The following is an 18,523-nucleotide window of genomic DNA, read 5'->3' as shown; positions in this document are numbered from 1 at the left end:
TAATAATTCTTTGCTTGGAGTTGTTTAGCACAAGGGTTTCAAGCGAAGTCCAAGCTAGTTTCGGAGGACTTTGAGTGCCTCCCTAGCTGGAGATTGGAGGAGTTCACTTCAGGGCTTCTACAAAGCTTCATCGACAACAGGTTGGATCAGTAGTGCTCATTTCCTTGGGGGCAGAAGGGAAGTCGATTTGGCTATTGTGCGGGCTAAGGAGGGAATTTGAGAGATAAATTTTGCAGGGATATTTTCTCATTGTTTTGTCGGAGTTTTGGAGCCAATCTACCAAGCTAGTGTTGGGCCGATTTCCTTATCTTTTAGCGGGGTGTCGAAGAGGACTGCGCAAACATTTGATGGAGACAGTTGGGAGCGAAAGAAGAACGAAGGTTCTTGCCTTTATCGGTGATTCTCATGGGATTATGGGAGGCTTCCAGTAGTGAGGAGTGAATGGTGATCTAGCCCTTCATTTCAATCAGTTTCCCTCTTCAGCTCGCCAATTGGGCAACTCGCACTAAATTTCGCCACTTGGGTTCATCCCAAATCCTTTCTGTTTTTTGTGGGTATTTGTAGGAGCGTTCATAGTTGAAGTTTCAAATTTTTATGAGCAGTATACAAGGCAGAAATCCAATAGGGCATATAGTCAGTGAAAGAGTCACCTATAACTTTTTTGGAGGGCTTATTCATTACCTGGGATCCATCATGTTCGAGTGTCTGTGTTGCTGACCACTGGAGTGGCACCCGCTGATTATATGAAGACTCCATGCCTCAGGATGATCCAGAATACACTTGTATCATTAGTCAACAAAGTTTTTTAACTCTACTTCTATTTTCTCATCATCTTTCTTGTACTCAGATTCCACACCCTGTGGGGAATTGTAATAAGTGATACTAGTAATGATGAGTTTTGAGTCTTTAACAGGCCTATGATGTTAGGACTCGATCAGAAAATGAGTACAATTTGGAGTGTTTTTTCTATCTAGTTAATTAGCCCTTCTTTTTCAGAAGCAGATAATTTTATGGGTTTTTTCACTCACTTTTTACCCCAAAGTCGGGGTGACAGTTTGAAGGTTGAACCCCTAACACATTTTAGTGTCTAAAGTCGATGTATATTACCATACTAGATCACACAAAAAAAATTGTGGAATTTGGTTAAGTCTAGGTAGTCATCTTTTAATTTTTTAGATTTTCTACACTACGGAAATTGCAATAAAAATTGTATTTGTAATGCAATAAGTGATGTCTAGAGAAGTTGTATGGGGTATGAGTAATGAAATTTGCACCTCTCATCCTCAACTTTTGACTATGACACACTTTGAGGCGTTAAATATTTTATTTTTCCCAAGTTCAGTTTTTCTGGGGACATTTGTCCAAAAACAACAATGTATATGTGTGTGTTTATTTCTCTCCAATTCAGTATTTAGTTTCCGTAGTATTTATTTTGTGTAGGTTGCAGTGTATGTATTTTGATATTTGTTGTAGAAAACTGCAAGTAATTTGTTTAAAAGAATTTAACAAAAAGGAGAAATATCATTAGTTTGTTGCAGTAAGAATCGGGTCACCGATTTTTCACAATCTGCAACTGTCGCTCTAGTACTGACTACATCAACTGCCACTGATCCATCTTGTTACTGAATATTGTGGGGCCCCGTAGCCAAGTAGCGATCCATGAGGTGGACTCCTCAAGGACCTTGCCCAATCTCTGTGGCTACAGCACCAAATCACCCCACCTCACTCGTGGAGGTATATCTGTGAACATAGCAAACTCTTCCTCTAGCCTAAAGGAAAGCTTGTCTATTTCCGCGGATGTTGTCTGCTATTCCTACTTCTCTTGTTTGTCCTTCTTCCTCTGAGGACACTGAGTATTGTAGTGACCGAGCTCACCATATCTAAATCACTTGACCTTTGACAGGTCCTCCTTCTTCTTCTTCTACTCCCCCTACCTCTGACTGGGACCCTTCGATGCTAGGGCCACATTCTCCTCCTCGTTCACACCTTTCGATCCGCTACTACTATTGTTGCTGATGGATCTCTTAAGCAAATCTCGCCTCAATACTTGCTGCTGCAAATCGGCCCACATCCTATCCCACCTAAGTAGCGTGTCTCTGCCAATATACTTTGGAAGTTTGGACAAAGACTTTTCAATCCTCTGAGACACTGTTTAGTGCCAACCATACTAGCTTTGATGATTGAGGCACTTCCCCAACAATTGCAAGCTGATCTTGGACCTCCTGAATCTTGGTGAGGAAGAGATCTATGCCTTCCCCCTTCTGCATCCTGATTCAGCTTTTCTTCCAGGAACATCTTCCTCTGCTCAGAAGTACCCTGATATAGTGTAGAGAGAGCCACCCACATTTCTCTGGCTATACCTTTGTCTGCTAAATGTGAGACTATATGATTTGGGACTCCATCCAATATCAACTGCTTCAACCTCGCCATCTACTTCCTGTACTCTTTGAGTTGACCCACATCTTGGAGAACTGGCACCACATTATCTATGTATGCTTTCAGGCCATATTCATCTAGAAGGAAGGATATCCTAGCCTTCAAAATGACGTAGTTGGAAGCTCCATCCAACCTATCCTGAAACCTGATTTGGAGACTCCCTCTTCCTCTGCTCGGTTGCTGCTCTGCTACACACACTCCTTCCTGGAATATTGCTCTATTGTGGCCATATTTGGAACCTGATTTGGAAACTCCCTCTTCCTCTGCTTGGTTGCTACTCTGCTACTCGCAGTCCTTCCTGGAATGCGCAGATCTGCTAGCTGCTACTGCCAATCTGCGACTGGAAAAATCAGATTTCTTGGCAAGAAACCCTTTGAAGGAAATCTCCCTCTGTGTGTGCAATTTCTCTTCCACCCAAAGTTGATTTTGCTACTACAAAACCCTCTGCGTCCAACCAAGGAATCTGCTTAGAAAAAATTAGAGCTATTGGTGCTCCTCTAACTATTGGAATCACTATTCCGGGCAACTCGACTTTTCCGCTAACCTGCAACTAAAAATCAAATTTTTGTCCCAACAATTCGGCCTGATTGTCAATAAATTGTGCAGCCTCTAGTAATTTTGGCTTGTTGTTCCCACTGAACAGTGAAATTCCCTTCTCCGCTTCTGAGCTTCCTCGCTGATTACTCATGCTCTGATATCATGTGAAAAATTTAATCTATTGCAACAACTGGAAATGTTATGAAACCAGCTCACAAAAAGATAGAAAAGATAGATCAACGACTTCAAAACCAATCTCTTCGAGGGGGCAACCTCATTTACATTACACAAATGAACAATTCTTGGATGATACAAATGACAATACCTCCTTTCTATATATAGGAGTCTAAGTGATCCCAATATAATCAAAGCCTACATAACAATAATATTGTAGGGGCACAACAATAACAATAGTGGGCTTCTACAATAATAACAACATGGGGACTACATGGGCACAACAATACAATAAGGGGGTTGCACTAATAACAATAAGGAGCTACACTAGTAGTATAGGGACCTAACATGCCCCTCTCCTTCAAAAAGTGTTGTCCTCAACGCTTGAGTAGTTTTGGATGCTTCTGTATAAAATTCTCGTCCTCCCATGTGAAATCTTCAGTAGGTAAGTTCTTCCACTTGATGAGATACTTTGAAATTGATCGATTTCGTATCTATCGGGTTCTAGTTTTCGTGACTACTTCAGGTTCCAATATGGTTTTTCCTTCCTCGTCAAGTTCCGGCAATATTGTTTGAATAGGGAGGTTGTCACCTATAACCTTCTTTAAGCATGAAACATGGAAAGCTGGGGGCACTCGGGAAGATGTAGGAAGCTCCAATCTGTATGCCATAGTACCAATCTTTTGCAACACCTTGTAAGGACCATAGTACTTTGGTGTTATCCTTCTTAGCTTGCTTGAGAGACATTTGTTTGTATGTTTGTAGCCATAGAAATACCCAGTCACCGACATCAAAACTTCTTTCGCTGCGATGTTGATCTACTTGTTTTTCATTCTCAAATGTGCCAAAGTGAGGTTATCCAAAGTTGGAGAACTTGTTGTTGAGGGTCTACCTTAACACCTTCATGAGATACAATATGGCCTCCAAACATTTGGAGGTTTTTGCATATAATTGTTTCTCCTCCAATAGTTTGAGCACTCTATCAACATGTTGAACATGATCCTTCTAAGACTTTTTGTATATTAGTGTATCATCAAAAATTACTAACACAAATTTTCTAAGGAATGGTTTGAAAATGGAATTCAGCAAACCTTGAAATGTAGAAGGTGCATTGGTAAGGCCAAAAGGCATGACCAAAAATTCATAATGACCCTCATGAGTTCTAAATGTTGTTTTTGAAATGTCTTCAATCTTCATTTTGAGTTGATGATATCCTGCACGAATGTCCAATTTGCTAAAGTAAATTGCTCCATTCAATTCATCCAATAATTCATCAATGAGAGGAATGTGAAATTTATCTTTAATAGTGAACTTGTTAAGCTCCCTATAATCCAGACACATGTGCCATGATCCATCCTTCTTGTGCACCAATACTACTGGAACAAAGAAAGAACTTTGACTAGGTTGAATTATACTAGCCTCTAGCATTTATGCAACCATGCGTTCAATTTCGCTCTTTTGTGCATAGGGATATCTGTAAGGCCTGATGTTTGGAGGAACACTTCCTGGAATCAAATAAATAGCATGATCATGATCACGAATAGGTGGGAGGCCTTTGGGAGTCTTAAATACTTTGGAATGATTGTCCAGGACTTTTTGAAGATCTGGAGAAATAGATGATTTCGACGTGGGTACCTCTAGTGAACATAATTGTGCAATTTCGCCCCATTTTTCTTTCTTTAGAACCTTTGTCATCCTGTTAGAGCCGATTATCTTTCCCAGTTTCCCTGCGATACCCTTTAATTCAACCTCCTTTCCTTCCCAAAAAAATTTCAAGAAAAGTTCTTGAAAATTAAAAACTATCATACCCAAAGAATGTAGCCATTGAACTCCTAGTACAACATTCGCACCACCCATTGGAATGGAAAGCATTGGACTATTCAAGACATATTCTCCCATGGATAGCCTAATATTATGGCACTTTCCAGAGCAATTCCTCCATTTGCAACAATTACTTGACACTCTAGTGTTGGATATAGGAAGCAATTCAATTCCTAGGCTATCTTACAATGAATAAAATTATGGGTAGTACCTGAATCAATCAACATTGTTACCTTTTTCTTCTTGATATGCCCTTCTATCTTGAGAGTTTGAGTGGTATTTCCTATCAATGCATGACAAGATATGGTCAGATTCGTTTCTTCTTTCTCTGGGATTGGTTCCTGGTGTATATCCTCTTCTTTTGACGTTTCTTGTTCATTTTCTTGCTCCTCTTTCCCATCTATGTAAATTAATTTCTTGTCAGCACACTTATGACCTTTAGTGTATTTTCTATCACAATTGTAACAAAGCCCTTTTGCTCTTTTTTCTTCCAATTGTTGTGGTCTCAACCTTGTAGGTGGTGAAAAGCTAAGAGCAACAACACTTCCATCTTTATAGTTATGAGTGGTAGGGTTCCTTGTTGCCATAATTTTGCTTTCAATTTTTCTTGCCAACCTATATGTCTTCTCCAATGAATCAGATTCCCAAAAGTGAACCTCATGTTGAATGTTATCCTTTAAAGTCCCTATGAAGACATCAATATTCTACTTCTCCAAATTATCATTTAACCTTATATTCAATTTTTGTAAGTCCTCAATGTGCTTTGCCATTGAACCCTTTTGTTTGGCTAAAGAAGGTGTTGCTCTTTGTATCCTCATAATGTGCTATCATTTCCTCCGTGAAAATTGACCAAGTGACAAGTGGTTTACAAGAACAAAGCCCTTTATACCATAAAAATTGATTCGGTTCTAAATATAAAGATGCAATACATACCTTTTGTAATAGTTGCACATCATGTACATCAAAATATTTCTCCATCTGTAATATCCATGTTATGGGATCCTTGCCATCAAACTTCCTCATATCGATCTTTGGAATATGGTGGGTCTTCAACCAATGTTATATTTTATGAAATCATGATTAACATTTATTTTTTTTCTCATCATGAGTTTCCTCTACTACCTTTTCATCATCAGGAGGCCTTTCTTGTAGCAGCTTTGTCCCACCTTCCTTCAAACCTTCCATGTCTTTCTTCAAATCTTCCATGTCTTTCTTCAAATCTAATTCCCTACCATCGATATTAGCTTCCATGGCACATATAAAACTATTTATCTTAGCTTCAATCGCATTCTTCAAATCCTCCATCCAATTTTGCTTACTAGGTGTTTCTATTTTCTTGATTCGAGTCATTCTTTTTCTTGCTTTTAGCAGCTCGATCTTGAATCTATTGTATCTCTGAAATTTCAGATCTCCAAGGTCTGAAATTGTGACTTGTAGTAGCCCTCTGTGTCCTCTTTCCAATGCCACCAGTCTGATTGAAATTGGATTCTCCAAGAAAGAGTTATGCCCAATCTCCCAAGATGACTTGCTTATATACTTTTTCAATAGAGCGAACTTGTACGAAGTGCCACGTGTTACTGTTTCGACCTTCGAACCTGAAAACAATATACAGAAAAGTACAGTCTGTCCTCTTTCTGTAACTTCTTACGAAATTTCAATCTGATGCTCAGAGAGAAAGTTATGACGATTTTCCCAAGGTCACATGTTTGGGATGTAATTCAGGAGCCTGCAGAAACCCTAAATGTCTTAGACTGTATCTCCGAATATATAGCGAAACAAGATCTGAAATTCAGGCCCAACCTTCACCACGATTTCGGCTCAAATGGGTTTTAATTTTCAGAGTCTAAACCTTCGTACAAAAAAGATTATAGCGAAAATGCCACAATGACCTCTTTAAGATGGAATTCTGGAGCTTGCAAAAACCCTAACTTCCTCGGATCATATCTCCGAAAATATAGCGAGACAAGGTCTGAAATTCGAACCCGAGGTTCAGAAAGATTTCGGCTCAAATGGGTTTTTTTTAGCTTCTCAAACTTCGTAAAAAAAAAGTTATATCAAAAATGCCAAGATGACCTGTTTGGAGCAGCGAAACCCTAGAATCCAAAGCTCTAATACCAAATGTTATGAAACCAGCTCACAAAAAATAGAAAAGATAGATCAACGACTTCAAAATCAGCCTCTTCGTGGGGGAAACCTCCTTTACATTACACAACTGAACAATTCTTGTATGATACAAATGACAATACCTCCTTTCTATATATTTTAGTCTAATTGGTCCCAATATAATCAGAGCCTACATAACAATAATATTGTAGGGGCACAACAATAACAATAGTGGGCTTCTATGGGGCACAATAATAACATGGGGACTACATGGGCACAACAATACAATAAGGGGGTTGTACTAATAACAATAAGGGGCTACACTAGTAGTATAGGGACCTAACTGGAAATTATTCTTCTAATTGTTAATTTAATTTAACAATGTATTTGCCCACACAAACAACGAATAATTCTCTACTGAAATTTTCACAAATAAACTGCGGAACAAAAATAACGCTAAAAACTGAGAAAATCTAGCGCACACAAAAAAAATATGACATTGTTATTTTTGGACAAATGTCCCTGGAAAAAACCAACTTGGGAAAACCGGTGCAGCAGTTGAGGTTTTATTATTATGCAGCAATGAAATCTGAGTACAATTTATGGATGTACAACTGGCAATCCAAACAACAAGAAAATGTGGCCAAAATTATCTAAGGGAATTTCCCTTCCTCCACAAGCAATCCCGGCACAACTCTGCCTCAGAAAACCCATCCTCCTAGACCCTCTACGTCAGCTTTTGCGCAGTGCTTGCACAAACCCTTGGACGTCTAGCCTGGAATTGCCTCTAATGAAGTCATTCTGCCTGTCTTTGATGAGGACACTGATTGTTCAATCCTCTGGAATACTCTTCGGCCTTGGAATCTTAATCGGCCTCTAGAAGCTTAATCGAATTTTCCTCTCGCCAAATCGAATTGATCTTCTAAAGCAACTGCGCAGTCCTCTGTGCTACCTCACTGGGAATAACTCGGTCTCTTGCTGTTGCCTCTCCGGATCTGGAAAACTTCCTCTGGATCACTATCTCTGCCCCTCGCTAACTTTGCTTCCTCACTGAAGCTCGAACTCTCCGGCAACTAACTACTCTACTCTAGAAAATCGAATTCTCCAAGTGTCTCTAGTGTGTTCTCCAAGTGCCCATCGACTTCTTCTTATAGTCCTCTATTGGAGCACCAACGGCTAAGATTAAAACTTAATCAAGGGCTAGGATCATCTTGAAGTCGATCCGTGTGAGTTTCTAGACTATTCTCACCTTGAATTAATTAATTCTTACTAATTAACGACTTTTCCTAAGTTTAAACTTAGGAAACATTAAAAAATAGGTTAATAATCTAATTAAGTCATCTCTAGGTGGAATTCCATAAACGACTTATGTGTTATGGAGATTTTATGCATTCTAGTCTCTCCACCAAATTTCGTGGCTAAAACACATCCGATGCTACAAAAACTAACAACACATACATCCGACTAAACCCCATGAGAGAGGTGGATGCCATTAGGTACGTCACCGTGCATTTGGATGGAGATGCCCAAGAGCGGTGGTACCAAGGGCTGATTACTTTGAGCCATGTGGGCATCATGTCCTACTCAGAGTTCACACTGAGGCTCGTAGAGAGATTGGATCGGGAGGGCACCAGATTCCCTCAAAGGAAGTGCACAAGGCAGTTAGAGGATGAGACCAGGAGGGACCTCCAGAGGAGGAACTTTTGCTTCACAAGTCAAGAGTCGTGGACCCCAGGGCACTAGTACACCAAGGGAAAGGCCCACTACATGGAGGTGATTCCGGACAATGAGCATTGGGAGGAGATTGCGCATGAGGCAGGTAACCCCAATGATTGTGAGTACGACATAGATCGGCCTAGTGTGACCCTAAAGTCACCACTATTAGAAGGCACATTGATGACTTGGTTGAGACAATGCCAGAGAGAGTGGAGCATTCACCGATAGGACCATCAACTTACGAGGTGTCGGCAGGCACAAACGCATCTAGATCCGTGATAGAATTTCCATATGGTATCCACCTGCGGCAGAGTGGTGAATTGGAGGACATTAGAGTAGTTTGCGCCCAGTCAATGGCCAAGTTTACTCGCATTGGGGGACAACTGAAACCCCCAACGATGCACCGAGTAGGAAACAGTCATGGAGATGATCTACCAGTGATGATATGCATGGTGGAGAGTACATAGAGGGACGTGAGCTTGATAAGGATGTTATGCATGGTGAGATACCTATGGAGGGGCAGCTAGTGACTCATGTCGAGCCCATGGTGGAGGAGGATGAGGAGTCTGGCCAGCCATCAAAGGGGAGCAGACAGATGCACAGGCGGCCAACAGAGTTGCAGTATTTTCTGACAATATCTCTCTTCAGGCATATATAGATGGGGCATGCAGCACTAGGTTACCTCTACACATCGGAGAGGGAGGGAGAGTTACCTAGACAAATCTTATGCCTTGACGAGCCGACATGAGTTATGCAAGGCACGACATTCGCAGGATGGAGTTGTTACATGGATAGGTATTCTTGCATTTGATCCCTCTCATGGGGTTGGATGGCGAGAGGTACTGATTTGGTACCTGATGGAGCAGGTTAGGTGTCTGGATATATCCATGGCCATAGTTCAGCAGGGGTCGTGGGTTACCAAAGTGGTTGGAGGTCTAGACTGTTGTTGGGATCTAGGTGGGATTCCCCATCACATCATGGATTTGGTTAGTGACAGTGTTAGCGATGCGATGGATCTGATGACTGATCGCACGCACACTTTCAGATCTTCATCAGATGCCCAGACAGTACTAGCGACAGGTTAGATTGACAAGGGAGAAGGCAGACTTCGTGAGATGTCTTGGCATGTTGGTTATGTGTGGGGTCGCAGGATGATTAGCATACTTTGGCAGGAGCTTGTAGGAGGAGGTGGCATCAGCAGGCCACCAAATAGGGCATTATATGGAGATGATGCTCTTCCATTGATGGGCAGAGGAGCCACCAAGGGTCGACACAGTAGTGTTATTCCCATTAGCATATGAGGAGTTAGATTACTCAGGTCTACCAGGGCAAAAGACGAGATATGACTCACATCATGGTAGTTTCACTATCAGAGTAGCACACGTGGGATACCAAGCATTACAGGGTGGTGCGACAGTAGGCAGTGGTATCTAGTGGTGAACAAAGATATATCATGCAGAGTGTAGGGATATGTGTATGTGTGCAGTAGTGTGTGGTGTTGCACAACGAGATTTTGGAGCATTGCCTCCAGAGAGATCCCCTAGAGGGGACATCAAGCATACCATTGGGTTTGGCTTACCCAAGATCGATGAGGGCACGGATGAGTACCTCTTGAACGTGCCCCTCGGGATTCACATGCCTATTTCTCCTTCATATTGCTTACAGTCACAGGGGATTTGGTTGTCAATCCTTGATGCTTTCAACATGAGCAGTCGGACGCGGAAGGCTCACGGGAGATAATTGGATGGGATGTAGTGCATTAGGAGGGAGACTACCCAGTTGTGGCATACGGTTAAGGCACGAGTTGGAAGACACGGTTAAGGCGCGAGTTGGAAGACACGAGCTTAAGAATGGCTTGATCTACTGCAGAGGTAGTGTTGAAATTTCTAAGTCTATCCGTTAGAAATTTAACCTATATTCTTCTGGTTTATTTCTTCTACTTGTTAATTATGAACAAGTTATTTAAAACATATAAATAACGAAATAAACACAATACAGTCTCAACATCTACAAATCAGTAGCGGAAAGAAAACAACACACAAGTGACACCGTTATTTTTGGAAAATCGTCCCCGGAAAAACCCAATGCGGGAAAAACGGTGCAGCTATTCTAAGGGTTTATTATTATGCAGTATTTCCTTGAGTACAACTGGGTGCCAAACTGGCTCACCCGACAAATAAAAACAACTGAAAATAATACCTCTCTATTTGGAAACAGGTATTCCGAAAACCTGTCCCACAAAACCCTCTCCAGCACAATTGAAGCACTACGTCAGCCTCCTGTTGCCTTGCGTCAGCCTCCTGCGGCTTTGCGTCAGCCCTCTGAGGCACGGCACAGCCTCTAGAACCCTCTGCGTCACTCCTGCTACCCTTTGCGTGGATGACGCAGGCCCTCTGGCCTCTGCGATGTCTCTCTTGGGCTCTGTGTGGCCTGCTCTGACTGCTGCATCTCGCTCTCTGCTTCTGCGTTGGTCTCTTGGCACTATCTTTGTTCAATACTCACTACCCCTCGCTACTTATCATTGATTCGACTTTGCTTAGCAACCCCGCTCTAGCAAATCGAATGACTAATCACTCTGGTGTATTCTCCAATTGACCCTCAAGCCTCCTCTTATACTTTTCCTATTGGTCCTTCAACGGCCGAGATTACATCTCTAATCAACGGCTAGGATTAGATTTGGCTTGATCTATCACTTTTGGAACCTTCTAACCCAGTTTTATATTAATACCCATTAATTTTTATTTTTCCTAAGTTTAGACTTAGGAACTCCATTAAAAATATTAATTATTTTAATATCTCCCAAACTGGGTACAATCTGTCCAAACCATTTCTCGGTCTTGGAGATCTCATGTGCAACCTCTCCACCAATTTTAATGCCTAGAGCACATCCGATGCTACCCCAAATCAGCACTCCCTCTTAGCGAGGACTGTGCTCTAGTAATACTCCTCAATGAGCATCACTCTGATTATCTGGCACCGGTACCTGTGCTAATGCTAGGCCTCCCCGCCCAACATCCTCTGCACTACTGCATCCTGTACTGTTGCCCATGGCCCTGTCACTACCACTGCTTCATCCGTACGGCAGCTCCCTCTACATCCGTGTTGTTGTTGGTCCTTTCTCCCAACACTGCAACCCCCTCTCATCATGTTGCATCGGGCTACTGCACTGCAACTCAATTACTGAGAAGTAAGTAACTAATCCACCCAACTTCTGACATCCCTGTCAGGCTAAAAACATTCCCGATGTTGAAGCTCTCTCTACCGCTATCAAGTGCTCCCTTTACTGACCTCTGCGCTGCTGCAACAACTCCCTGCATCTCACACCATTGCAAACCTCTCTATGCCATCCTGCACTATTGCAACACTCTTCGTGCCTCTCGCACTGTTGCAGCCTGCTAGCCTCGCACTGTCCGAGGACTCCTGCACTGTAGAACCCTCTGTCGCTTCATCTGCATCCATCTCTACCGACATCCGCTAGTCCTACTACTCTCTCTTCGGGGCTCCCGTAGCAAGGTATAATCCAAGAGGTTGGGTACCTCAAGGATCCTGCCCCTCATCGCCTGTAGTCCTCCTGACTACAACTTGATGTCTCCCCACCACTTCTCTAGAGGTACATGAGCACTCATGGCACAATCGTCATCCTCCTCGACCTCCTTCTCTGCCTTCACTAGCGCTGCCTTAGAGTCAGACGCCTCTCCCTTACTCTTCTTCTTCGGACACTGGTTCACATAATGACCCAGTTCCCCACAATTGAAGCACTTGACCTTGGAGAGGTCCTTTTTCTTCCCCTTCTCCTGCTTTCCCACAGATACTAGAGTTGCATCCTCTTCCTCTTCCTTCTTGATCCGGACTCCTTTGTTGCTACTTCTCGTATTGCTCAACCGCCTGATCTCCTCTTGGCGAAGAGCCGCCCACAATTCTTCCCAATCTGGAAGATCTGCCCTGCCCAGTATGCTCTGGATAAATGTCTCCCACCCCTCGGAGGCTGCGTTAAGTGCGGTCCTCACCAGCATCTCCTCATACGGTGTGGCCCCTATGGAAGTCAATTGGTCCTAAATCTCCTTCAACGATCGAGGAACTGATCTATCTGCTCCCCCTTCTGCATCTGGTATGACCGCAGTTGATTCTCAAGTAACAACTTCCTCTGCACGAAAGTATGCTGGTACAATATCTTCGAGGCGTCCCACATTTACTTTGTCGTCTCCTTCTCGGTAATATGTTGGACCACATGATCCTTGACCCCATCAAGAATGATGCATTTCGCCTTGGCCATTGCCTCCTCATACTTCTCATTATTAGCCAGGTCAACTTGGATCGCCATTATTCTCAAGGCGAAGGCCTTGATGCGATGTCTATCTAGAATAGACAGGATCCTGGCCTTCCAGACCACAAAGTTGGACGCCTCATCCAGCCTGTCCTGATTCTTCAGCCCATTCATGGCCATCTCTCTGCTCTTCTGTCGACTCCTCCGAGTCTCTCTACTTCCCTCCAGAAGTTCTCTCTTCGACTCCTGCTGAGTCTCTCTACTTCCCGCCTGGAAGTTCTCTGCTAGACTCCCTCTGAGTCACGATTTCCCTTCTGGAAATCCTCTTGCCAATCGTCAAGTTTCACCTCTCCGATCTTCTATGCACCTGCAACACTGATCCGGATTCCTTGGCTAGAAATCTGCCTCGTTAACAACTCCCTCTACATTGGTTTTGCCCTGTTAGGTATTGTTCTGCCCACAGTACCCCACCAGCTTTGCTCCCGCAAACTGCCCATAGCTTCCTATGCTCCAGCAACTAAAGAACCAAGCCTCTAGGCTCTGTGCAATCCCGGCACTGGCAAAACAACTCCCTCAGCCAACTACGTCAACCCTCCTGGTCTCTGCGTGAGCCTCTTTCTGCCCTCCTCAACCTCTGCACTGGCCTCTCTTTGGCCCGGACTGATGATGCAGTCCCTCTGCGTCAACCCTTCTTCTGTCACTTTCTGCAAGGATCAGCTTTTGTCACTCGGGACAGTTGATTCTACTGCAAATGCTCTACTTAGCTGATGCCTTCAGCTCTCTTGTGATCTGCAACCACCCTCTGATACCATGTTGAAATTTCTAAGTCTATCCGTTAGAAATTTAATCTGTATTCTTCTGGTTTATTTCTTCTACTTGTTAATTCTGAACAAGTTATTTAAAACATATAAATAATGAAATAAACACAATACAATCTCAACATATACAGATCAGCAGCTGAAAGAAAACAAACACACAAGTGACACCATTATTTTTGGACAATCATCCCTAAAAAAACCCAATGCGGGAAAATCAATGCAACTATTATGAGGGTTTATTATTATTCAGTATTTCCTTGAGTAAAATTGGGTGCCAAATTGGCTCACCCGACAGAGAAAAATAACCGACAGTAATACCTCTCTATTCGGAAACAGGTATTCAGAAAACCTATCCCAAGAAACCCTCTCCAGCACAACTAAAGGACTGCATCAGCCTCCTGTTGCTTTGCGTCAGCCTCAGAACCCTCTGCGTCAGCCCTATGAGGCATTGCGCAGCCTCTGGAACCCTCTGCGTCACTCCTGCTGCCCTCTGCGTGGATGACGCAGGCCCTCTGGCCTCTGCGTTGTCCTTGTTGGGCTCTGTGTGGCCTGCTCTGCCTATTGCGTCTCGCTCTCTGCCTCTGCGCTGGTCTTTCGGCATTATCTCTATCCAGTACTCACTGCCCCTCGCTGCTGATCACTGACTTGACTTTGCTTAGCAACCCCGCTCTAGCAAATCGAATGACTAATCACTCTGGTGTATTCTCCAACTGACCCTCAAGCCTCCCCTTATACTTTTCTTGTTGGTCCTTCAACAGCCGAGATTACATCTCTAATCAACGGCTAAGATTAGATTTGGCTTGATCCATGAATTTTGGAACCTTCTAACCCAATTTTATATTAATACCCATTAATATCAATATCAATTATTTTAATATCTCCCAAACCGGGTAAATCTGTCCAAACCATTTATGGGTCTTGGAGATCTCATGTGCTTTAGCCTCTCCAATTTTCATGGCTAGAGCACATCCGATGCTACCCTAAATCAACAGGTAGTGTATGCTCCATCCTTGAGCTCACACTTAGGGAGATTCCTGACACACTTTGGGTAGGACATCTCGAGGTGTTACAAGAGTATATACAACAAGTGGTGGACCTTTCTTACAGGAGGATGTTTAGACTTCATACAGTATTAGGGTGCATCACCAGGAGACAGGATAACAAAACTCACTATGTGTTATGGCAAGCGTGGGGCGTTCAACATGCATCAGATCTATTCATGATATATGGAATCTATATATGGGTGGCATGCAAGGACCAGAGACGAGGCACGGATGGATTCCAACAGCTGTCAGAACTCAGCCGCAACAAATCTGGCTATGGGATCCAAGGATTCAGTTGGATGATAGGTCACTCTATTTCGTGACGAGAGGAGTCATGGCACAGAGTGATCTAGTTCACTCTTGGGTTGACACGTGGGGGATCGTTGAGTCCTTCATCGCATGGCAAGACAGATTTTCCTTATTGTTTCTCAGGATCAGGATTAGCTTTGGATGGGTAGGCTTTGACATCGTGGAGATGCTTGTGCAAGATGTGTTTAGTCTTTACAGATATTTCACCATCAGGTTCTAGGAGAGGATATGGTATGCACATGATGGGCAGTTAGTTATAGTCAGAGTGGCACAGCATCAACATGGTGGCATTTTTTTGAGACTAGTATGGGACCCTGGCATTTCAAGGCTTGGTCATTTAGCTATCCTTAGGGATGAGCTATTTTTTGCAGGAGGAGATCACACAGACCTTCCATTGGTTCTCATATTTATGAAGAGCATTTCGCTCCCTAGTGACCTGCAAATAGCACAAGGCACTTCACCAATATGGCAGGATGATCAACAAGAGGAGATCACTGAGAGTTTAGGCGAGAGAGGATTCATCTCCACAGGGATTGGATTGCATCTTCAAGAGTCTACTCTAGTGCATGAGATTGGTTTTTCAGCGGGCTAGCTTCTCGAGGAGTTGGTCGGGATTCCACGTGATCAAGGGGCTCTACTTACTGGTGATATACAAATTATTTCTGGTGATTGTGTCTTGTGGGGCAAGGAGTGATCCACATTGAGTAAGATGACTCGGGACCTTGGTATCGAGGGATTCATTTATGACAGGATAGTGCATGAATACGGGTGACTCAGTGGCACATTTGGGACCCTTGTATTGTTTGCAATGACAGTTTGGGTCAACAAAGAGTGGGAGTGCTTGTTCGAGCATTGCTTGAGGACAAGCAATTTTTGGTGGGGAGAGCTATAATATCCCCAATTTTGTGAGCATGGGAGTCACTAAGGAATTTTGCCCAATTTTGGTAATATTAATTAAAAAGGGGCGAATATTATTGGAGAAAGGTGGCTAGTATTATTTTATTGGAGAATGGTGGTAAATATTATTTTATTAAAAATGGCGGCAAAAGTCACTTAATGGAAGAGGGCCCCCACCAATAAAATAATATTAAAAAGGAGTCTAGAAGCATGGGGAGAAATTATAAGAGGATGGACACATTTGTTGCTCATTTTTTGACTATTACACTTAACAATTCTTCTTCTCTTGGAGTTGTTTAGCACAAGGGTCAGAGTGTTGTTTAGCACAAGGGTTTCAAGTGAAGCCCAAGCCAGTTTTGGAGGACTTCGAGTGCCAGTTTTGGAGGACTTCGAGTGCCTCCCTAGCTGGAGATCGGAGGAGTCCACTTCAGGGCTTCCACAAAGCTTCACCGATAGCAAGTTGGATCCGCAATGCACATTTCCTTGGGCGTAGAAGGGAAATCGATTTGGCTATTGCGCAAGCTAAGGAGGGAATTCAAGAGATAAGTTTTGCAGGGATATTTTCTCATTGTTTTGTTGGAGTTTTCAGGCCCTTAACAGGTTGGTGTTGGGTCAATTTTGTGGGTCGATTTCCTTATCTTTTAGCGGGGCATGGAAGAGGATTGCACATGCCTACGCAAGCATTCGGCGAAGAGAGTTGGGAGCAGAAGAAGAGTGAAGTTTTGTGTTTATCAGGGTGATTCTCAAGGGATTATGGAATTCCATAAGTGAGGAGCAAATGGTGATCCAACCCTTCATTTCAATTAGTTTCCGTATTCAGCTGGCCAGTTGGGTAACTTGCACTAATTGGGGGTTAATTTCACCACTTGGGTTCATCCCAAATCCTTTCCGGGTTTTTGTGGGTATTTGGAAGAGAGACCATAGCTGAAGCCCCAAAAAAAATTTAGTAGTATACAGGGAAGAAATCGAGTAGGACGTATAGCCAATTAGAGAGCCACCCGCACCCTTTTTTGAGGGCTTCTTCATCACCTGGATTCAGCCCAAACTATTTATAGGTTTTATTAGTTTTGGGAGAGGAATCTGGGGTTAAATTTTCAAAGCATTCCAAGAAGTATTCAGCCCTGAGATCAGCTTTCCAGCCAGCAGCCAGCAGCAGATTATTTTTGGGTGGTGCACAGATCACTATGGGGACAATTCCACACTTGGGTTCGGGCTATCTTTTCTGCATTTTTCTCAACTTGCATAGCAAGCCCAGGTTCTATAATTTCAGCTCATCATATGTACTCTTTCCCGGAAATTTAATACAACGGCTCAGTTTATATTGTTGGATTCATTGTGTTTTAATTTGTGTTCATGGCTTTGATTCATCTTGTTGTTCCTAGTTCATTGCTTGGTATTTGTTGTTAATTTCCATTTAGGAATATTACAGAGGCATAGTCATCAAGTCATTTTGAGGAAAGGAAACAACTCATTAAGAGGTATATGAAATGACTATTGGCGTATGTAAACCTCAGATCTTCGTTGTCTTTGCAGAAATCCTGTACAATTTATTTTATCACACACAACACTAAACTCTATCTCCTCTCCTGTCCAACAATAGGCAGGTGGTGCTGCTTAAATAATAATAATAAGGGGCCAGTCGCTGGTTTGGAACCTGGCAAAGTCATGTGGAAAAGTGCGTAGAGGTGAAGCACACAGAGATATGCACTAAGAGCTGTAGACAGGCACCTAGATTACAGAAAAAAGCATGGAGTTGGGCAAACATATGGTGATGGAAGATGGGAAAAATTATCACAGAAGGTAGAGAGTGCCCAGGTCAAAAAATCACAAAACCTTGGTTGTCATGCTAGTGCAGGCGCTCTTGGATTCCCAAAGGATAAGCTGCTGTGCACAGCAACAGATCTGCTGATGACTGTTTCTAATTGATAAGCATAGTGCAGAGGAAAGTTATGTTAGGCCAGAAAGGCAACTCTGACAGGAAGATACGTTTTTGAGCTCACGCAATGGTGACGGAAGTCAGAGCCAGGAGTGACAGTGGCTTGCTATTTTGTGACAGTGGGCAGAGAACTCAACTCGAATCTAGCTCAGAGAAGGTTCAGAAGTGCAGATCTGATTGACAAAGGATATGGCAGAGAAACAGCTCTGAGTTACACCAACTCTGATACCACTATTAAACACACACAAAGTAATAGACTATTTGGATAACTCGTGTGATGCATATTATTAAGAGCATATACATACTAATACATGTTTGCCTGACCCTTGGTTTCATATTCCAAGAGGTCTCTTGGACTTCTGACTGTTGGCTTTCCCTTGAGGCTTTTTGCCTTCCACTCAAGTGAATGCACCAAAATGACATAACCCCTTGCCTTCCACTCAAGTGAATGCGCCAAAATCTCTTAATC

General features: G+C 42.9%; 1 protein-coding gene across 5 annotated transcripts in view; it reads right to left on the bottom strand.

The window, feature by feature from the left end:
* Nucleotides 1-18,523, bottom strand: part of LOC149156835 (ras-related protein RABC1-like) — a 385,206-nt gene that overhangs the window by 327,348 nt on the left and 39,335 nt on the right. The gene's annotated exons all lie outside the window — the stretch shown is intronic.

The sequence above is a fragment of the Pinus tabuliformis genome, chromosome 9 (assembly GCF_031772625.1).
Source record: "Pinus tabuliformis cultivar Carrire ecotype Pingquan chromosome 9, CPIR1, whole genome shotgun sequence".
Taxonomy (NCBI): Eukaryota; Viridiplantae; Streptophyta; class Pinopsida; order Pinales; family Pinaceae; genus Pinus; species Pinus tabuliformis.
The sequence above is the reverse complement of the archived record's forward strand: the minus strand, read 5'-3'. Positions and strand labels throughout refer to the sequence as shown.